Source organism: Canis lupus, chromosome 38, assembly GCF_048164855.1.
Source record: "Canis lupus baileyi chromosome 38, mCanLup2.hap1, whole genome shotgun sequence".
NCBI classification, from domain to species: domain Eukaryota; kingdom Metazoa; phylum Chordata; class Mammalia; order Carnivora; family Canidae; genus Canis; species Canis lupus.
In genome coordinates this window covers 2,135,781-2,156,897 of record NC_132875.1, presented here as the reverse complement: position 1 = coordinate 2,156,897, position 21,117 = coordinate 2,135,781, and the positions used below count along the sequence as shown (strand labels likewise).

The 21,117-nt window shown below is 42.6% G+C and overlaps 2 long non-coding RNA genes across 2 annotated transcripts; one reads left to right on the top strand and one right to left on the bottom strand.

The window, feature by feature from the left end:
- Positions 1-6,652: 6,652 nt before the first annotated feature.
- Positions 6,653-9,767, bottom strand: LOC140626996 (uncharacterized). Its single transcript, XR_012025970.1, has 2 exons — positions 9,411-9,767; positions 6,653-8,375 (listed from the first exon to the last, which is right to left on the bottom strand). It is a non-coding gene; the product is annotated as an uncharacterized lncRNA (long non-coding RNA).
- On the top strand, positions 9,430-19,734 carry LOC140626997 (uncharacterized). Its single transcript, XR_012025971.1, has 3 exons — positions 9,430-9,721; positions 10,683-10,816; positions 19,120-19,734. It is a non-coding gene; the product is annotated as an uncharacterized lncRNA (long non-coding RNA).
- Positions 19,735-21,117: the final 1,383 nt, after the last annotated feature.

Genomic DNA, 21,117 nt, shown 5'->3' with positions numbered 1-21,117 from the left:
GGAAAGGAAGAAAGATCGGATGAATCGAATCTCAGACTACTGTGCAGTTCTAAGAAAGTTCCATCTGGGCTGAGGAGTCCTCAAGCCAAAGTCACCCATCAGAGGAATCTGTACCTTGCAGAAAAGACCTACATTTGTATTCATATCACATTCAATCAATGATTAGGGGCAACTCATGAAAAGGGGAGCTTTTATGGAGATACAATGGTGGATTCAGAGCGTGATGTCAGACTCATCAATCAATTAGGCTTCCTGCAACAAAAGATGTGAGTGGTGTACTTCCATGGCTACCTCAATAAGTTAAAAAAAAAATTTACAGAAATTGCATTTGGGTTCTTTTCTATATCTTCCACTTTTCTCCTTATTGTGTTTGTGAGGAAATAAATGCAATATACAGAAAAGAAACAGATGGAAGCTATATTGTTGAAAAATATACCTGATATAACAATTCACTAGTTGGGATTAACAGATGCAAAGAAATGATCAGCAAGCTTGATGGCATAATAATTGAAACCATCCCAACAGTAGTAGAGGGAGAAAAAAACTCTTAAAAAAAAGAAAGAGAGAGGGATGCTTGGGTGGCTTAGTGGTTGAGCATCTGCCTTCAGCCCGGCGTGATCCTGGAGTCCCAGAGTCGAGTCCCACATCAGGCTCCCTGCATGGAGCCTGCTTCTCCCTCTGCCTGTGTCTCTGCCTCTCCCTCTGTGTCTCTCATGAATGAATAAATAAATAAAATCTTTAGAAAAAAAAGAATTAGAAGAATCCCAATAACCTAAAATTCACAATAACTGGAATCCAAGAAAAAAAAAAACAACTACCAAGCAATGCAAAAAAAAGGAAGGAAAATATGACCTATAATGAGGAAAAAAGGAAATTAAATATAAACAGAAACAGAAACAGAAAGTGATACAAATGGCAGAAGTCCTAGAAAAAGACATTTAAACCCTGATTATACACATTCTATATGTCCAAGAAGCTAGAAGAAAACATCAGTCTATTAAGGAGAAGCATAGAAGATATAAGCCAACCCAAACTGAACTTCTAGAGATAAAAGAAATACAATGTCTGGTATCAAAAAAATAAATTAGGTTGAATTAAGAACTGATTAAATACTGCATAAAACAATATGTGAACTAGAAGACACAGCAATAGAAACTATTCAAAATGACACATAAAGAAAAACGGAAGGGGCCCCTGGGTGGCTCAGTGGTTGAGCATCTGCCTGTGGCTCAGGTTGTGATCCCGGAGGTCCGAGATCGAGTCCCACATCAGGATCCCCATGGGGAGCCTGCTTCTCCCTCTGCCTGTGTCTCTGCCTCTCTGTCTCTCATGAATAAATAATTCAAATCTTTTTTTAAAAACTGAAAATAAAGGGGATCCCTGGGTGGCTCAGTGGTTTGGCACCTGCCTTTGGCCCAGGGCATGGTCCTGGAGTCCCGGGATCAAGTCCCACATCGGGTTCCTGGCATGGAGCCTGCTTCTCTCTCTGCCTCTCTCTCTCTCTCTCTCTCTCTCTCTCTCTCTCTCTCTTTCCCTATGTCTATCATGAATAAATAAATAAAATCTTTCAAAAAAAACTGAAAATAAAAAAACCTGGAAGCACTGATTTTGAGGTCTACTTTACATGGACCAATCAATGTGCATGGAACTGGAGTCCAGGAAAAGGTGGGGGAGAGGCAAAAAGTTTGAAAAAATAGGGGTCAAAAAAAAAAAGAAAAAATAGGGGTCAAATTTCCCAAGTTTGATGAAGTTATTGAGGCTAGATCCAAGAAGCTCAAAAACTCCCAGCCACAAGTAACTTAAGAAAACTATGCCAGGGTCCACCATAATCAAGTTGCTTCAAACCAGTGATAAAGAGGAGAGCTTAAAAGCAGCCAGAGATAAAAGATACATTCAATACAAAGAGATAAAGATAAAGTAACCTCAGGGGAAACAGTGCTAGCCAGAAGGCAGGGCAGCAACATCTTAAGAGTAAAGGACAAAACTGTCAGCCGAGAATTCTATACCTAGTGAGAATAGCTTTTGAACACAAAGCTGAAATACTTTTTCAGAAATACAAAAGCTGAAAGATATCATTACTACTAGCAGATGGGTGCTATAAGGAAGGTTTAAGGGGCGCCTGGGTGGCTCCATTGGTTGAGCGTCTGCCTTTGGCTGAGGTCATGATCCTGGGGGCCTGGGATTGAGCCCCACATCAGGCTCCCTGCACAGCAGGAAGCCTGCTTCTCCCTCTCCCTCAACCCTTGTTCATGTGCACTCTCTCTTGCTCACTGTCTCTCAAATAAATAAATAAATTTTTTTAAGGAGTGTTTACAAAGCCCTCTGAGAAGAATGGTAATGATAGCAGGTTGTTTAATAGAGGAGGTAGCACAGCTACCACTGAGCTCCCCACCTTACCCCTCCCTTGAGAGGCTCCAGAGATGCCTAAGGATGCTCAGAACGACCTCAGATGACTTCTAAGAGCCCTTCCAGTTCTCACTCTTTAAAAAAGCCTGATTCCAGATGATATGTTTTCTCTTGGGCCCTTTGCCTAACAGCAGAATGAATAGTCGTCAAATAAATATTAGTGAGCATGTTACAGTTTCATGATGCAGAGCCAGGAATTAATGAAATAGTTATCCAAAACCATCTTCTCTTCTGCTATTAGTGATCTATTATACTACTACTATTTTGATCACCAGCAATCAGGGATGTGGCAAAGAGGCAGAATTTGTACTGGAGGGGGCACCTGGGTGACTCAGTGGTTGAGCATCTGCCTTTGGCTCAGGTCATGACCTCAGGATCCTGGGATCGAGTCCCACATCAGGCTCCTCACAGGGAGCTTGCTTCTCCCTCTGCCTGTGTCTCTGCCTCTCTCTCTCTCTCTGTGTCTCTCATGAATAAATAAAATATTTGAAAAAAATAGAATTTGTACTGGAACTGACCGGCAGACAAAGCCAACAATAGCAAATTTGGAAATCTAGTAGCTGGAAGCATACTGAAGCTGACTCCTAATACACTGAGTGCTAGGCCAATTGTGCAAGTAGTGACACAAGCTTGAGACTCAGTTTCTTCATATTTATAATAAATATTTTGTTTAAATGACCCTGAGGTCCCTTCTGGTTCTAACGGCCTGTGAGCCTATGAGTGTGACTGAACTCAGATTAGTCTCATCCTGTCTATATTGTCTCACCCTTCTCAGTCTGACTGGGTATCAGCAGGGAAATTCCTACCACCTTAAAATAACCATTATTTTTATCATCCAAAAACTAAAATCCCACAACATGAATGGACCTCGAGCTTAATTATGCTAAGCAAAATAAGTCAGTCAGAGAGAGAAAAATATTGCCCAATTTCACTTATATATGAAATCTAAACAACCCCCTCCAAAACAAAACAAAACAAAACAAACAAGTTTATGGATACAGAGAACAGATTGGTGGTAGCCAGAGACAAGGGTGGGCAAAATGGGTGAAGGGGGTCCAAGGGTACAAACTCTGTCACAAATAAATAAGTCATTGGGATGTAATGTACAGCATGGTGTCAATGGTTAATTGCATATTTGAAAGTTGCTAAGAGAATAGATCTTAAAAGTTCTCATTACAAGAAAAACATTTACAACTGTGTGTGGTGACGGATGTCAACTAGACTTCTTGCAATGATCATTTCACAGTATATACAAATATTGAATCATGTTGTATGCCTCAAAGGAATGTAAAGTTATCAATTATATCTCAATTATAAAAAGTAAAATGGACAATGGTTAAGTCTAAATTTGTATGTCATATAAATGTATATATTTATATATCAAATAACGTCCTTGCAGAGGCAATTCTGGACAGAGGACAAATCAGTGGTGGCCAGGGTTTCTAGGTGGGGAGAAGGGTTGACTGTAATTGGGTAGCACAGGGGAAATTTGGGAGTGATAGAACTGTTTCATATCTTGATTCCGGTGGTGCTTGTATGACTACTCATTTGTGAGAACCCATAGAATGGTACACTCCAAAATGAATTTTACTGTATGTAAATTTAAAACTAAGTAATTTCTAAATGAATAAGCTAATAGCTTGAGGGTTGACTCATGGTGTTTAAAGTTTATGTCATTTTTAATATATCCTAGATATATTTTAATATATCCTAGATAATTTTCCAGGCACTGATTTAGTTTCTTATTTGAATCCTAAAATCTCTTTAAGCTCTTAAAAATATCCCAAATCTTAGCATATACTTTAAGTCATGTAATGTATACTGTCAAATAAATCCGTTGTCTTAAAAATGTGATGATGTAAAAAAAATGTGACAGTGTATGGTTTTATGAGACTTAAGAAACAGATTTTTTTTTTTAGCTGTAACACACATACCATAAATTCATCTGTTTTAAGTGTACAGTTCAATGATTTTCAGTAAATTAACACAGTTGTGGGGCAGCTGGGTGGCTCGGTTAGTTAAGACACTGACTCATGATTTCGGCTCAGGTCACGATCTCAGGGTGGCGAGATGGAGCCTGGAGTGGGGCTCTGTGCTCACCACAGAGTCTGCTGGAGATTCTCTCCCTCCCTCCACCCCTCCCATTTGTGCTCACTCTCATGCTCTCTCACTCTCTCCCCCTCTAAAATAAATGAACAAAAATTTAAAAATACTTTATTACTTGTAAAAAATACTTTATTATTTGTATTTTGATATTTCATTTGATCTTCCCAACATGTTTATAAAGTAAATGAGGTAGATATTGGCATCCTCGCTTGCAAGTGAAGGAAACTGTTTTGAAGGGGCACAGGTATTTTTTTTTTAAGATTTTATTTATTCATGAGACACAGAGAGAAGCAGAGACACGGGCAGAGGGAGAAGCAGGCTCCCAGCAGGCAGGGAACCCAATGTGGGACTCAATCCCAGGACCCCAGGGTCACGCCCTGAGCCAAAGGCAGACGCTCGACCAGTCCCAGGGAACTTACAAGTCTGCCTGGAAGTGACCCAAGGAATACTCAATACTGATGATACTTTAGTATTTTCATAGTACCACACCTGTAAAATAACCACTTGTAAACAATCAATGGGAAGAGGAAAGAACAGGTATACAACGTTGTTAGTTCCAGTCTTCTCAAATCTGAACAGGGGACACTGATTACCATTAGGAGGAACAGCAATGGACAACAGATATATAAAAGAAGTGGTGGGGGACGCCTGGGTGGCTCAGTCGGTTAAGCGTCTGCCCTCGGTTCAGGTCATGATCTCTGTGTGCTGGGATCTAGCATGCTCAGTGGGGAGTCTGCTTCTCTCTCTCTCTCTGCCCCTTTCCACTGATCATTGTCTCTCTCAAATAAATAAATAAAACCTTTAAAAGGGGGGGGGGAATCCCTGGGTGGCTCAGAGGTTGAGCCCCTGCCTTCGGCTCAGGGCGTGACCCCAGGGTCCTGGAATCAAGTCCCGCATCGGGCTCCCTGCATGGAGCCTGCTTCTCCCTCTGCCTGTGTCTCTGTTTCTCTCTCTCTCTCTCATAAATAAATCTTTTTAAAAATTTTTACCAAAAAAATTTTAATTTAATTTAATTTAATTTAATTTAATTTAATTTAATTTAATTTAAAAGGGGGGGAAGAAGTGGTGGTGTGCATCAGCAGGAAAAGGATGGGTTTTTATTTTATTTTACTTTTTTTTAAATTTTTTTAAGGATGGGTTTTTAAATCGAATCACACTGGACCCTGCACCCTGCTAGCTGCCACCATACACAAAACTCAATTCCAGGATTATTAAAGATTTGGACATGAGAGGCAAAAATATAAAGATCTTAAAGGAGATAGTAAAATATCTTCATGATCTTGGTGTAGGAGAGCATTTCTTTTTTAAGATTTTATTTATTTATTCATGAGAGACACAGAGAGAGAGGCAGAGACACAGGCAGAGGGAGAAGCAGGCTCCATGCAGGGAGCCCGACATGGGACTTAATCCCAGGACCCTGGGGTCACGCCCTAGGCCGAAGGCAGATGCTCAGCCACTTAGCTACCCAGGCGTCCCTAGGAAAGGATTTCTTATACCAGATACAAAAAGCATTAGCAATAGTCACATGTTAAAATGTTTTAAATCTGTTCACCTAAAAGACATTATAAAGAAAGTAAAAACCCAAGGAACAAACTGGGAGAAGATATTTGTAATATGTGTAACTGACAAAAAATTGATATCCAGATACATTTAATGAATTCCTGTAAACACATATGCACATAAAGAGAAAAATAAAATAAAATAAAATAAAATAAAATAAAATAAATAAAATAAAATAAAATAATGGCAAAGACATGAATAGGTATTTCCCAAAGGGCAAAGGGGAAATCCAAATTGCTCGGCCTCTTTAATTACCAGAAAAATGCAAATTAAAACCACCAGAAAGTACCATTACACACCCTCCGATAATAAAACTTAAATATTAAAGTCTGATAATACTACATGTAAGAGAGAACCCAGAGCAGTGGAAACTCAGTATAAGTTATATCTGCTGAGTGGAGAATGATTGGTATAAACCATTTAGTCTCTTCTTGCACTTGGTAATTCCACCCATCGGTGTACATCCTACACTTGAGCTGATCCCTGCCAAGTGCACCATATGCAAGAATGTTCACAGAAACTCTACGCTTATGAGCTCAAACCCAAGACAGCCCAAGTGCTCTTCAACAGCAACAGCAGGACGGATAAACAGTGATTTATTCATATAATGTAATATTATACAACGACCCCAAAAAACTATAATTGCATGAGCAATTCAGCTCAATTGCACCAACAGAGTAATGAATGAGAAAAGCAAGTCTCAAAAGAACACGTGGGGTACGATCCATTTATATCAGGACATAGCAAGCAAAAATAAGCTACATTCTTTAGGGATGCCAACATGAGGAAAATGAAGATTACCACAGAAACTCAGAGTGGTGTCACCCAGAGAGACACGGGGGGGCATCTCAGGGGGAGATGCATGTGCAGGCAACGCTCTTTCTTTCAACTGGGTGGTGTTTATATTAGCCTTTGCCTTAACTTTACCAGTTCAGTAAATAGCAGATAGCACATTAAGTCGTGAGATTGCCATTTCTACGTGTCAAATCTGAGCAAATATTGATAACTTCAAATGGTTCAGTATGAAATATATATTTGTTTATACATTAGGATCTGTGTATGTTTCACCATAAAAAATGAAAAGAAGGGGGACGCCTGCGTGGCTCAGCCAGTTGAGCGTCCGATTCTTGATTTCAGCTCTGGTCGTGATCTCAGGGTCGTGAGATCGAGCCCCACGTTGAGCTCCACGCTCGGCAGGGAGTCTGCTAGAGATCCTCTCCCTCTCCCCCTCCGGCTATGTCTGCACTCTCTCTCTCTCTCTCTCTCTCAAATAAATCTTTAAAAAATGACAAGAATAAAGGTATGTTGGACAGGAGTGAGGAAACCTAGCTTCTAAGATGACTAATTAGGTTCCAAACTGTCTTCTGGGACCACACAGAGCTCTTTACCCCTGATCCTCTCGAGCAGCAGTGTGGGCTGGTTGTTAGGTGTCAGGGTCTGAAGAGAGGCGGGCTGGGGGTTTAAATCCCAGCCTGGCCAGGGCCCTGCGCCGCAGTGACCTGATTGCGTAATCTGTGATTGACACACCTGTCTCCTCATCTGTAGGCAGCTGCGGTAGTAGCACCTGCATCAGAGTTGCTGTAAGGTGCAGATGTAAATCCAGGGGAAGCACTCCTAACTATAGAAGTAGCTTGGAACGATGCCCGGCACCTTGCAAATAAGTGATCCGTGTTAGTCACGTTATCTGGTCTCATTCTCTTCGCTCGCATTTCTTCACGGGGTTTCAGAAAGGTGCAAAAGAAAGGTGATCTGAGTGTGTTCTGAAGGTGCACACGATCCTATGCGAAGCCCTAGGGCTGTCTTTATCCTCTTCTGTGTCCACGTTAGTGTGTCATCATTCATCACAAAGGCAGTGCCGTCGCCACGACAACACGGGAGGCGACGCAGCCACCAGGAATCAGGAGAGAAGCAGCACCGCCTTGCACACATATCAGATGTGAGCGGAACACCTGAGTTCCTCCACAAAGAATTTAAGCCATGCTCTTCCTGGCCCCAGGGTCCTGGCGCAAAACTGAGATTCTTGAACTCACAATTATGACTTAGGAACACAAAAATGAAGTCAGAAGCGAGACTTTCTTCCAACAAACGGGCAGGCCGAGTGCTGTCCTGCTGGAGATTTCTCACGCCGGCCGTTGCGGCCTGGTACTTAGTTGGAGGGAGTCTGGAAAAGCGTTTGGGTTTTAGAGCTGAGATTAGAGCAGGTCTCCCAGCTTCCTTGGGTCTCAGGAGACCGTTCCAGCTTCCTGCAAGGCTCCCACGGGTCTGAACCTCAGGGAAAAGGTGGGTTGGTTGTTAGCCTCTGCCTTTAAGGAAAAATAGAAATTAATAACAAGCAGTTGCTTAGATGGGTAGGGACGATGTTGCCTCATGATGACAGGCATGGACCTAAAACAGAGGCCTTCATAACCTTGGACTTGATTAGACCCCCTCCCTCTCGGCAAAGCTCAAGGGACTCTTCTGGAATGCAGCTTCATTTGAATGCACTGAATTAGGGCTTCCTGAACCTTGAATGAATTGCCCTTAAGGGTTTATAATAAATTCCCACATTATCCAGCCATGGACATTTCACAGTGTCTGGCCATTAGTGACCGGACGGATCATGGACCTACCCAACCCTATTTCATGTGGAAAGAGTCTGAGCCTTCTATTTGCTATAACACTCAAGTTCATTAAAATGGTGGCCGGAACATGTGGCCTCTGTAGTTTGGATAAACAAACTGGCACAATCCTTGGCCAGTTCGGCTTTTTCAAATTCTGCCTTGATGTTATATTGCCTTCCTTTAAGAAATGGACCGGGAAGGGGGGGTGCCTGGGTGGCTCAGTCGGTTAAGCATCTGCCTTAGGTTCAGGTCATGATCCCAGGGTCCTGGGATCGAGCCCCAAGTCAGGTTCCTTGCTCAGTGGGGAATCAGCTTCTCCCTCTACCCCTCCTTCTGCTCATGCTCTCGCTCTTGCACTCTCTCTCTCAAATAAATAAATAAATTCTTTTTTAAAAAAAGCGTTCCTTTAAAAAAAAGAAAAAGGAAATGGGCAGGGACAGCATTGAATCTCAGGGCAGTGAATACATAGTGAGGTTTCCAATTTTATAATCTCTCCCATAAAATATGTGCCCTAATAACTATGAGTAGAGAAAGATATTACAAACTAAGAGATAACGTCTTTTAGAAATCATTTGCCGACCGTCATTGGTCACAAGCACTTATTTATGAACCTACTCTAAAGATGCAAAGGTATACACAATCAGTAAAGCATAAGCAGGTGAATCAACCCAAGTATTTAGCAAAGGCCCCATGAGGGAGGATGGGCCTTCTTACCCCCTCCTTTTTTTTTTTTCTTACCCTCTCCTGATGGCAGAATAATGTGTACATTGTCATTGAACAACTCTGGACACACAGAGCAAACCAGCCATTCCTAATAACTCACGGAACCTCTTCTTCGTTCATGTGTCCCATGCGATAAGCCCCACAAGCTTGGTGTCAGCCAGCAGCCACCAGAGGTGCCCCAAACGCTGCCCCCAAAGATGATCTAGGTGGAAAATAAACAAAACAAAGCACCATAGTAACCTCCAGGAATTCTGAATGCGGGACCTGATTTTTGGAGAAGAGCAATAGTTGATAGAATTGCTGGGGGAACAGAGTGAGCTCTTAAGGTAAGTATGAAAATAGCTGTGCAGAGAAATGGCCACAGCCCCAGAGGTGTGATTAACCAAACTAACCATTTTATAGCAAGCAAAACAGAAAGTCAGAAAGAAGCCTGAGAAATGTTCATTTGTCCAGAAGTGAGAAACTCCCGTTCTTACGATTTATGAGGTAGCCAAAACCATAGTCTATTTTAAGAAAGCCGGCTCTGGGGAGGCAGTGTGTTACCACCAGGGACACAGACAAACAGAAAGACCCTTCTCGACGGGAGAAGGGGAGCACGGACCACACAGCAGAGGCGAATTTTCATTTCTTGAGCTGCAAGTCCTCCTATCTCAAGTTTACACATTAAAAAAAAAAATTTTCGATGTACTTTATAAAGGAAAAACCCCTCCTCTGGCTACTCACATGATCATCACATTCACAGTCCTTCACTTCTGACACCAGTCGTGTGGGTTTTCCACCCATGGAGCAATCCTCCCAGGCATCAGCTGCTCAAACTAACCCACCAGTTGAGGTCTGATGCTCTCTACCTATGCGCAGCATCGATCCCACAAGTTGGGAGCTGAGTTCACAGGACTGCCCGCACTTCAGGTGCTAACCCAGGTCCCAGGATTTCACCTCTGCTTCTGCACAATCGACCATAGGTCAGGGTTCCCATGACTCCTTCTTTGGATTCAGTAACTTCCTAGAATGACACACAGGACTCAGGGAAAGACTATTTACGTTTGCCAGTTTATTAGGGCCTACAGATGATCATACAGGATACAGATGAGCAGCCAGATGAGGGATACATGGGCGCGAGGTGTGGGAGGGTTGCTGTGTGCGTGGAGCTTGGGTGCACCATCCTCCTGACCCATGAATGTGTTCACCAACCCAGAAGCTCTGTGACCCCCGTCCCTTTGGGATATTTATTTATTTATTTATTTATTTATTTATTTTTAAGGATTTTATTTCACTTATTCATGACAGACACAGAGAGAGGCAGAGACACAGGCAGAGGGAGAAGCAGACTCCGTGCAGGGAGCTCGATGCGGGACTCGATCCCAGGACACCAGGATCACACCCTGAGCTGAAGGCAGACGCTCAACCACTGAGCCACCCAGGTGCCCCCTTTGGGATTTTTACAGAAGCTTCACCACATAGTCGTGAGGGACCATTAACTCCATATCCAGCTCCTCTCCCCTCTCCAGAGAATGGGGGTGGGGCTGAAAATTCCTGGTATCTAATCAGGGCTCTGTCTTTCTGGTGACCGGCACCCATTCAGGGGCCCACCCAGAGTCACCTCATTAGAACAAAAGACACTCCTGTCACCCAGGAAATTCTAAGGGATTTAGGAGCTCTGGGTCGGGAACCAGGGGCAGAGACCCGTGTAAATATACACATTTTTCTCTGTTATTTCACACCCTTAGTATGACATTCACCTTACTTAGTACTCAAAACAATATATTTTAAAAATATTTTATTTATTTATTTATTTCAGAGCAAGAGAGAGAGTGAGACACAGAGCCTGAGGGTTGGGGGGGCAGAAGGAGAAGCAGGCTCCCTCATTGAGCAGAGAGCCCCCATGTTGGGCTCGGTCCCAAGACCCTGAGATCATGACTTGAGCCAAAGGCAGATGCTTAATTGACTGAGCCACCCAGACGCCCCCAAAACAATATTTTTAATGACTATTTATGTAAACCTTTCAAACTCTCACTTATAAACCATAATCTTATCAAGTATTTTATAAGAAAATACATTGACTGATATCATCATCTTGATGTGAATGTTTTGCAGAAGAAAATGCTTCCGGTAGATAAGAACATAGAGGGTAAAAACACACATGAGCCCTGGGTAGTGGGTAGGCACTATTTTGTTACCTCTCTCAATTTTAATTTATTTAAAAGTTGCCAAAGAAAAAAAAATAATAATAATAAATAAAAGTTGCCAAAGATTTATTTAACTAATAAGTTCAATATTACAGCACAAAGTCAACTAAGAATCTTAGAAAATATAATTAACATATTCAGAGGCCATACTATAACAATATTAAGAAATTGTCAGAAATACAATAACTTCTTAAAACTTTACATAGATCATAAAATTGCATTAACTCTGTAGGTCCACATAATGTGCAACATGGCCTAAGGTTGATATAAAAGAACCAATATATATAGATACCACTTATTTAGGGGCACTTGGGTGGCACAGTCAGTTGAGCATCTGACTCTTGGTTTCAGCTTGGGTCATGGTCTCAGGGTCCTGGGATCGAGCCCTGCATCAGGCTCCACACTCAGCAGGAAGTCTGCTTGGGATTCTCTCCCCCTCTGCCTCTGCCCCTCCCCCTTGCTCATGCTCTCTCTCTCTCTCTCTCTCTCTTTCTCTCTCAAAATAAGTAAATAAAATCTTTTTTAAAAAATAGCTTTATAGAGTTTGGGACAAAAGGATTTCTTCCAACCTTTTAAACGACAAATCCTTTTGTCGTTTTTACCTTTTTTACAAAATAAAAAGTTGGGCCTGAAGTCTCTTTATTTGTAATCAAATTTAGATCGATTTTTTCTCCCGTTAGCAGTCTGAATTTCCTAGAGATTTACTGTACGCTAGTGGCCACTTGTGTTGACATCCTTTCTCCTTTTGAAAAGCAGTCCCAGGCTAGCTCCTGGGGGCTGGTGGGGACTGAAAGTCTGCCCTGGGACACCAGAGTGTCACACAACACAAACTGCCCATCATGAACACGGTGTTATCTGAACCACCAAGTATACACCTGAGCGTGCCTCACATCAATCCATTAGGAAACAAGTGGAGGATGCCAGACTGGGCCTGAGCAGGTGCAGAGGATCAAGCAAGCTGCATAGGCAAGTGGCTTAGTAACTGCTCCATATGCTTCTCCATCTCTTCCCTTCACCCCACACCTATGGGCTCCTGGTGAGCTCCCTCTGAGCCATTCATGGAGGAGGAAAATATATGGGATTGGATCTGTACTCGAGCTCTAACGGGAAAAGAATGGCCTCTCTGCTACAACCCACTCAGTGGCAGCTTTGAAGTCCGGATGACAGAAAATCTCTCTGCTGGGAAGCACCCCAAGCAGCACACCAAGTCGTCCACTTTGGAAGACGGCCTGAGGAACACATCTGCACTACTTAGGAGCGACATCTAACACGTTGGCTGCCTGGTTGGAGCCTTAAAAACAAAATTTGAAGATTGGTAAAAGAAAGTCTAGGAAACTAAATGAAATGGCAGAGTATGAAGATATTTGTGTTTCGTGTAAATGTATTTTAAAACCCAGGGGTCCCTCAGCTGTGACATGCACCTACTACGTGCGGAGCATTCACGGGGCTCCTCAGCACCAGCCGGTGGGACCTGGAGGCAAGGGGGCCAACGCGAACATGAATTCTTGCCACCTGCTGGCCCATGAGAGATGAAGTCCTTCGTCTCTGACCCAGGGCTCTTGTGTCTTCTGTCCGCATCCATGAAACACGGCAGACAGAGCTGTTAGCTTGCAAATGGGGAAAAAAATCTCAGATCCTTGACAGTTGTTAACAGTTTTGACCATGAAGACGAGATGCTGCCAGAAACACGGCTTTCCAGAAGAGAAAGTACAAGAGGCCGTTGTGGGCTGCGTTAGGGCGTAGGAGAGGCTCCCCGGGATCTGAGAGCAAGTGCTCTCATCCAAGCGATGGGCAAGAGCATGGGTCCCCGCTCTTCCTTCTGTCAGTGGGGCTAAGATTGAAGCAAGCTGCCCAGGGGTGTTTGGCTGCTGTTCGTCTTCCTTTGAGTGGGAGGCGGAAGGGCTGTGACGGTGCCAGTGCTCCAGCCAGCCCCCACAGCAGCAGCCACTTAGTCAAGACACTGCAGAGCTGAAAGTCATGTTAGCAGGAGGAGAGAAATAGAGCTTTGGGCAGACAAACCAGGAGTCTGTCTGCTTGGTCTTGGGCTACCAGCAGTCATTTAAAACTAAAAATAAGTGCAAAGCTTTGCTTCCTGACACACAAGCCTGGTTGACTCATTGCCTTCTACCCCAGAGAGAAACACTATCTTTATCTTTTTTGGTTATGACAGTTGTTTATAGGAAGCCTCTCTATGAGGTGACATTAAGCTGACATCTGAATGACGAGAGCCTGTAAGTGATGATCAAGCGGTAAGCATTCCAGGCAGAGAATGCCGAATGCAAAGGGCCTTCACTGAAAATGAGCATGGCATGTTCTGGGAACAGGGAGGACTGGACGCGGGGAAGGAAGACAGGACAGGAATCAAGGACAATTCCTCTGGTTTTAGTCTGAGCTAGGAAGTGGACAGAGATGTTCTTAACGCAACATGATCACCAGTGAAGAAGCAGATGTAAGCAAGGAACCAGTTCTCTTTGGCCATATTGAGTTTGACATGGCTCTTAGATGTCTTCGTGAAGAAGTCATATAGGTACTTAGATTTATGGATCCAGGTTCTGGGAAGAAATCAGGACAAGAAATAGAGATTTTGGAGGACTTGGCATCCAATTAACATTTATCGGGTGTTTACAATGTGCTAGACACTATCTAAGCAATTTATGAATATTTCCTTAGTTACACTCTCAAAATCCCTATGAAGTTGGCGCTGCACCATTATCTTCATTTTAATGATAAGGAAACAGAAAATTTCCCCATAGTTTTCAACCAGTGGCAGTAAAACCAGAAGAAAACCCCAGGCAGCCTGACCCCAGAGCCCAAGCTCATTACCACCTGGCTACACTACCTGGTATAGGATGGCATTTAAAGCCACGGGATCAGATGAGGTTCCCCAGGGACAGTATGTAGATAAGGGGAAAAGTACATGAAGTAGAGCAGCATCCGGTTATGTCTCTTCAGAACACCCAGTTCCCTCAGTTTGCTTCTGTACTTAACAGACAAGGTGCTAATTTATTTGTTTGATCTGTCTCATCAAGAATGTGCCTGTCAACAAGACTAAAAGGCAACCTACAGAATGGGAGAAGATCTTTGCAAATGTCTTATCAGATAAGGAGCTAGTATCCAAAAATCTATAAAGAACTTATGACACTCAACATCCAAAAAACCCCAAATAATCCAATCAAGAAATGGGCAGAAGACATGAACAGACATTTCTCTGAAGAAGACATACAAATGGCCAACAGACACACAAAAAATGCTCAACATCATTCAGCACCAGGGAAATACAGATCAAAACCACAATGAGCTATCACCTCACACCAGTCAGAATGGTTAAAAATAACAAGTGATGAAATGACAGATGTTTCAAGGATGTGGAGAAAGGGGAGCCCTCTTACACTGTTGGTAGGGATGCAAGCTGGTGCAGCCACTCTGGAAAACAGTGTGGAGGTTCTTCAAAAAGTTAAAAATAGAGCTTCCCTATGGCCCAGGAATTACACTCCTGGGTATTTTATCCAAAGATACAAACATAGTGATTCAAACTGACACCTGCACCCCCAATGTTTATAGCAGCAAACTATGGAAAGAGCCCAGATGTCCATCAATAGATGAATGGATAAAAAATATGTGAGATATACTCAGCCATCCAAAAGAATGTAATCTTGGGGCAACTGGGTGGCTCAGTAGTTAAGTGACCAACTCTTGATTTTGGCTGAGGTCATGATCTCAAGGTCAGGGGATCGAGGCCTGCATTGGGCTCTGAGCTGAGTGTGGAGTCTGCTTGGGATTCTCTCTCTCCTCCTCCCTCTGCCCCTCCCCCTGCTTGCACTCTCTCTCAAGAAATAAATAAAATCTTTTAAAACATGAAATTTTGCCATTTACAACAATGTGGATGAAACTAGAGGGTATTATGCTAAGCGAACTCAGCCAAAGAAAGACAAAAACCATATGATTTCACTCATACATGGAATTTAAGAAACAGATGACATAGGGAAAGGGAAGGAAAAATAAAAAAAGATGAAAATTGAGAGGGAGGAAAATCATTAGAGACACTGAACTCCAAGAAACAAACTAAAGGTTGTTGGAGGGGAGGTGGGTAGCTGGAAAGGGGTAATTGTGTGTTAGGCATTAAGGAGGGCACTTGATGTAATGAGCACTAGGTGTTATATGCAACTGATGAATCACTAAATTCTACCCCTAATAACTAAGAATACAATATATGTTAAGTACATGTTAACTAAATTGAATTTATTTTTTTAAGATTTTTTTTATTTATTCATAGAGATACACAGAGAGAGAGAGAGACCCAGGCAGAGGGAGAAGCAGGGTCCATGCAGGGAGCCCGACGTAGGACTCGATCCTGGGCACTAAACCGCCGAGCCACCCAGGCTGCCCACTAAATTGAATTTAAATAAAGAATTAAAAAAAAAAAAAAAAAGACGTGCCTGTACAGGTGACCAACCCCAGTTCTCAATGCAGGTCTACCGGCTGTTGTAAATGAATGGAATACCATTCTCATCTGTAATTGCTCTCTTGTGGCTGGTTTGATTCTATCCCCAAAATATTGTTTCCCTTTGATTGATAACTGTATAATGGATGGACCAGCAGTGACCTTCCAAGATGCTAATACTCTGTGGGGGTCCGACCAGAAGCAGCCAGCAGGCTTTCCTGGGCATCTCCTTAGCCACGATATGTGCCGTGCCAGGAATTCTGGAAAGTGTGGTTTCCATGTGGTTTGCTAAAAAAAAAAAAAAAAAAAAAAAATTCAAGGGGGAAATAAAATTCTGAACTGAAAATGTGTAACTCAGAATTTTCCTCAAATGACTCATACTGTTTCAGCAACTATGCATAAGCTTTGGCAAGGCCAAGACTGTGTCCTTGGGAAGAACCAGAGCCACTGAGCAATGGCAAGTCCAGGGATGGACTCCATGATCCAACCATGAGGGATTTCCACAAAGTGGCTTCTTTCTTTAGTATCGAATAGTTGGTAGGTACATCAACAGGGCACATTAGATGCTCCAAGTCTTCCTCTCTCCTTTTTTAGTTTTAGTCTTAGAACAAAGGATTCATTTATAACTTTTGTTTCAGTTATCGTATATGTTTGTGAACAGAGACCACATCTGCACTTTTCATTGCCATGCCACTAATACCTAGCACAGTTCCGAGCACACAGAAGCCCTCAACAAGTATTTGCCAAAGGAAAGTGAGTGGAAAACACTGGACGCAGATGAAGCCGCTTCCAGCAACTCCAACTATATGATCATTATGATCTTGACGTTTGCATAGCAATCACAACTTTGACAGAGAAACTTGAGAAGATATTTCAAAATTATTGATCTGTGATGATAGTTTACTTTCATCCCATGCCCACCGCAATTAATATAAATACTGAAGCACATTAAAGCATCTTATCTGAAACTCTCCACACTTGGTAAAACTGAACTGCCTCTGTTCTATTGATCATGTTGGCAAGAAATTTGTGATCAAAGATAATTTATATTGGAAGCTGCTCCTTTAATATCAATGGCGTTTAATGATAAAATCTCATTGGAAAGGCCCTTTATTATGTCATTATGAACATCTCATCGAATCAGTAAGAGGCCATGTAACTGCGTTTGCATAAATCCTATATGTAAGGCCATCTCACAACATCTAAGAATCTCACAAATGACAATTTGAGACAGGTGGTGCAACCCTACTACAAGAGCAACAATGACTTTACCAAACTACTTATTATATTCATGAAATTTAGATCGCTTAACAATTTCGATTTCTTGGATGGAGTATCTTAGTGTTAAGTTTGGGCCCTTCAAAATGTCACAAGAATACAAAGTTTCTTTTAGGACCTTGCCACTCAGAGTAGTTCTGCAGAACGGTGGCAACAGCATCTGGCACTATGGACTGAATTTTGTCCCCCCACCCCCGCCCAAGTCCTATGTTGAAGCATCTGTGATGGTTTGGGAGTTGGGACTTTTGGGAGGTAATCAGGTTGAGGTGAGGTCATGAGGGTAGAGCCAGCATGAGATTAGTGTCCTTCTAAGAAGAGGAGGAGACCAGAGCTTTCTGTCACTGCCAAGTAGGAACATAGTGAGAGGGTAGCCATCTACAAGCCAGGAAGAGAGTCCTCACCAGCTCGTGACTGTGCTGGCACCCTCATCTCATCTTAAGAACTCTGAGAAAATATATTTCTGTTAAAATAAACCGGAAATATATTTCCAGTCTATGGTCTTTTTTTTGTTTTTTTGTTTTTTTGTTTTTTATGGTAACCTGAGTGTCTAAGACACCAGGGAGCTTGTTAGAAATGTTGAATCTCAGGCCTTATCCCAACCTGTTGAATCAGAATCTGCATCAAAACCTACTTCCAAAAAAAAAAAAAAAAAAAAAAAAACCTACTTCCAGACAGAATAAAAATCACCTGAACATTTCAATCCCAGCAAACAGGTTCACTGGTGTCAAACACTTCAAGATGCTCCCAACCAGAAATGCCAAACTCTGACCAGTCCTTGAAAAGGAGATCTTCAGGGACAGCTTCCTTTTTAACTGTGTCTCATCTTTGAGGTCTGAGGTTCCATGTTAAGATGCAAGTCAATAGTCCTTTGATCTTAACTCTAGGGAACAAACTGAGGGTCGCTGGTGGGTGGAGGTGGGAGGGGGAAAGGGGTAATTGGGTGATGAGCACTAAGGAGGGCACTTGATGGAATGAGCAGTGGGTGTTATATGCAACTGATGAATCGCTAAATTCTACTTCTGAAAATAATAATACACTATAGTTAATTTAATTGATTTTAAATTTAAGAAAAATAAGAAAAGATTATAGAAAATAGTCCTTTGACAGCAGGTTTGTTTTCCACTTTATCAAAGTATAATCGACAAACAAAATGTATGTGTTTTAGCGTACAACGTGATCTGACACATGTATGGTTTGTGAAACGATTGCCACAGTCAGGTTAATACACCCATCCCCACAGTTACCTCGTGTGTGTGCGCGTGCGTGTGTGTGTGTGTGTGCGATGAGAATGTCAGGTCTGCTCTCTTAGCAAAGTTCAGGTAGGCCACACAGTGTCATTAACTGTAGTCCCCACGCTGTACGGCTGACCCCCAGGGCTTATTCATCTCATAACAGAAAGCGTGTACCTTTAGCAGCGGCTCGTTATTGCAGTAACAATTTTCCCCATCAACGTCACCCTAAAATCACACATTCTATGTCAAATAGAAGCAACACTAACAGGACCTTAAAAGGAGCGAAAAATGCCACTAAGTGAAACCATCTGTCTCTTGACACATTCAGGCCCATTCATGCAAATTTCCAGCTGTCAAGGCGTGGACGCACCACCAGACCCCCCTTTCCCAGGCTTTCTCCGAGTTCCCAGCTCCACGGCACTCTTTAAGGGATCCAGGGGGATCAGCGGGGACTCACCTTTTTTTTTTTTCCTGAATCACAAATGCCAATACTATTATTTTTATTACTAGATCTGTACCTAGAACTAAGTAAGCTTATGCGTGTTTCAGGTTTGTTTTTTAATAGATTTCATTTCTTTTTCTTTCAGTTTTACTGAGATACAACTGACATACGATACTGTGAGTTTAACCCATACGGCATAACTGCTTGACCTACGATACGTTGTGAAATGATGATCACAGTGAGTTTAGTCAACATCCATCATCATCTTGTATAGATACAAGAAGAAAAGGGGAAACAGGAAAAATGTTTTTTTCCTTATGATGGAAACTTTTATATATCTAAAAAATATATCCTACAGCAGCGTTAACTGTAGTCATCACGCTATGGTTACAGCCCAAGTACTTATTCATCTTACCACGGGACGTTTTACCTTTTGACCAGACTTTATCTTTTAGAGCAGTTTAAGGTTCACAGTGTGAAAATTAATAAAGAGAAACCTCAGTGAAGGGGACTCTGGGTGCTAGAAGGAGGGTGTGGAAGGGAGAGCCCGCCGCTCAATGTGGATTCCAGGAAGAACCGTCAGTCACAGACCCTAATGGAAGAACCTCACTGGAGGGGCACGTGGGTGGCTCAGTCAGTTAAGCGTCTGATTCTTGATTTCCACTCAGGTCACGATCTCAGGGTCCTGGGATCAAGCCCCACGTTGGGCTCTTCTCTCAGAGGGGAGTCTGCTGGAGATTCTCTCCCTCTCCCTCTGCCCCTTCACCCTCTCCAAAATAAATAAATAAATATTAAAAAATTAAAAAAAAGTATCTCACTGCAAAAAATCATTGGTTACAGGCCTCGATAAAAAAAATGCCTGTATCTTCTACAAGAAATCAACCAACCCCTCAACTCAGCCACTGAGAAGCTGTCATTATCCTAAACTTTTGCTTCCCTCTGATGGACATTTGTTCAAACAACCCCTCCCTAGGGGCACCTGGGGGGGCTCAATGGTTGAGCACCTGCCTTCTGTTCAGGTCATGATCCCAAGATCCCAGGATCAAGTCCCACATCGGGCCCCCTGCAAAGAGCCTGCTTCTCCCTCTGCCTGTGTCTCTGCCTCTCTCTGTGTCTCTCATGAATAAATAAAATCTTTTTTTTTAATTAAAAATATAAATAAACTGATCCAAACAGGGGCACCTAAATGGCTTAGTTGGTTAAGCATCTGCCTTCCTCGGGTCGTGATTTCAGGGTCCTGGTGATGGACTCCCTGCTCAGTGGGGAGCCTCCTTCTCTCTCCCTGCACCTGCTCATGCTCTTTTGCTATTTCTCCCTCAAATAAATAAATAAAATCTTTAAAAAAAATTTTTAAAGATTTATTTATTTATGATAGACATAGAGAGAGAGAAAAAATTTTTTAAATAAAAAAATAAACTGACCCAAACAAACAAAAAATGTATAAGGATTTGCTAACAACTGAGTTTATGTCTCCCTTCCCAGAGCCCCGGCCCTGGGTTTTCCCTTTGGCCTCATTTCAGAGGCAAAGGCTGGAAAATCACACGTGGGCAGGAATGTTTAGGAGAAGTCCGGCATTATCCTGACAGCGCAGGAGCTGAGTCCGTCTTCCGTAATTCGGGCAGGACTTCCACGGAAAAAGTGCGTCCTCCAGTTACAAACGCCCTTCGTGCCATGAGAAATGGTCAGGCTATCACTTCTGCTTTCAGCAAACCCCAAGAGAAAATATGATCCCACAGATCAAGTTATGGAGACCTGACCTTAAATCTTTGAATTCCTGGGGCCGGAGTTAGTAGAGGAGGAGATCTAGGAGGTTAAAGACCGGGTCCTAAAAGGCCCACAGAGCTTGGGTCAGTGGAGGCAGGAACACCTCCACGAACTTTACCAACCAACGCGCTTTAGCCCCAGGCTGGGGGCCTCGCAGGCCCTGAATAAAGACTCACTAGACCAAGAGGTATTTGTTAGGTTTGACCGCTGAGAGCAAGAATAATCTTAGAAGCCTGCTAGGGTAGAAATTTGGTCACCGTAAGTCAAAAGTTGTCTTCGAGGTGAACTGGAAAGAGTAAGTGAAACTGTAAGTCTAGTTACCAGAAGGACAGTTACGAGGACGGGGAATGACACTTCAAGGCATGTGTGTTTATTCATT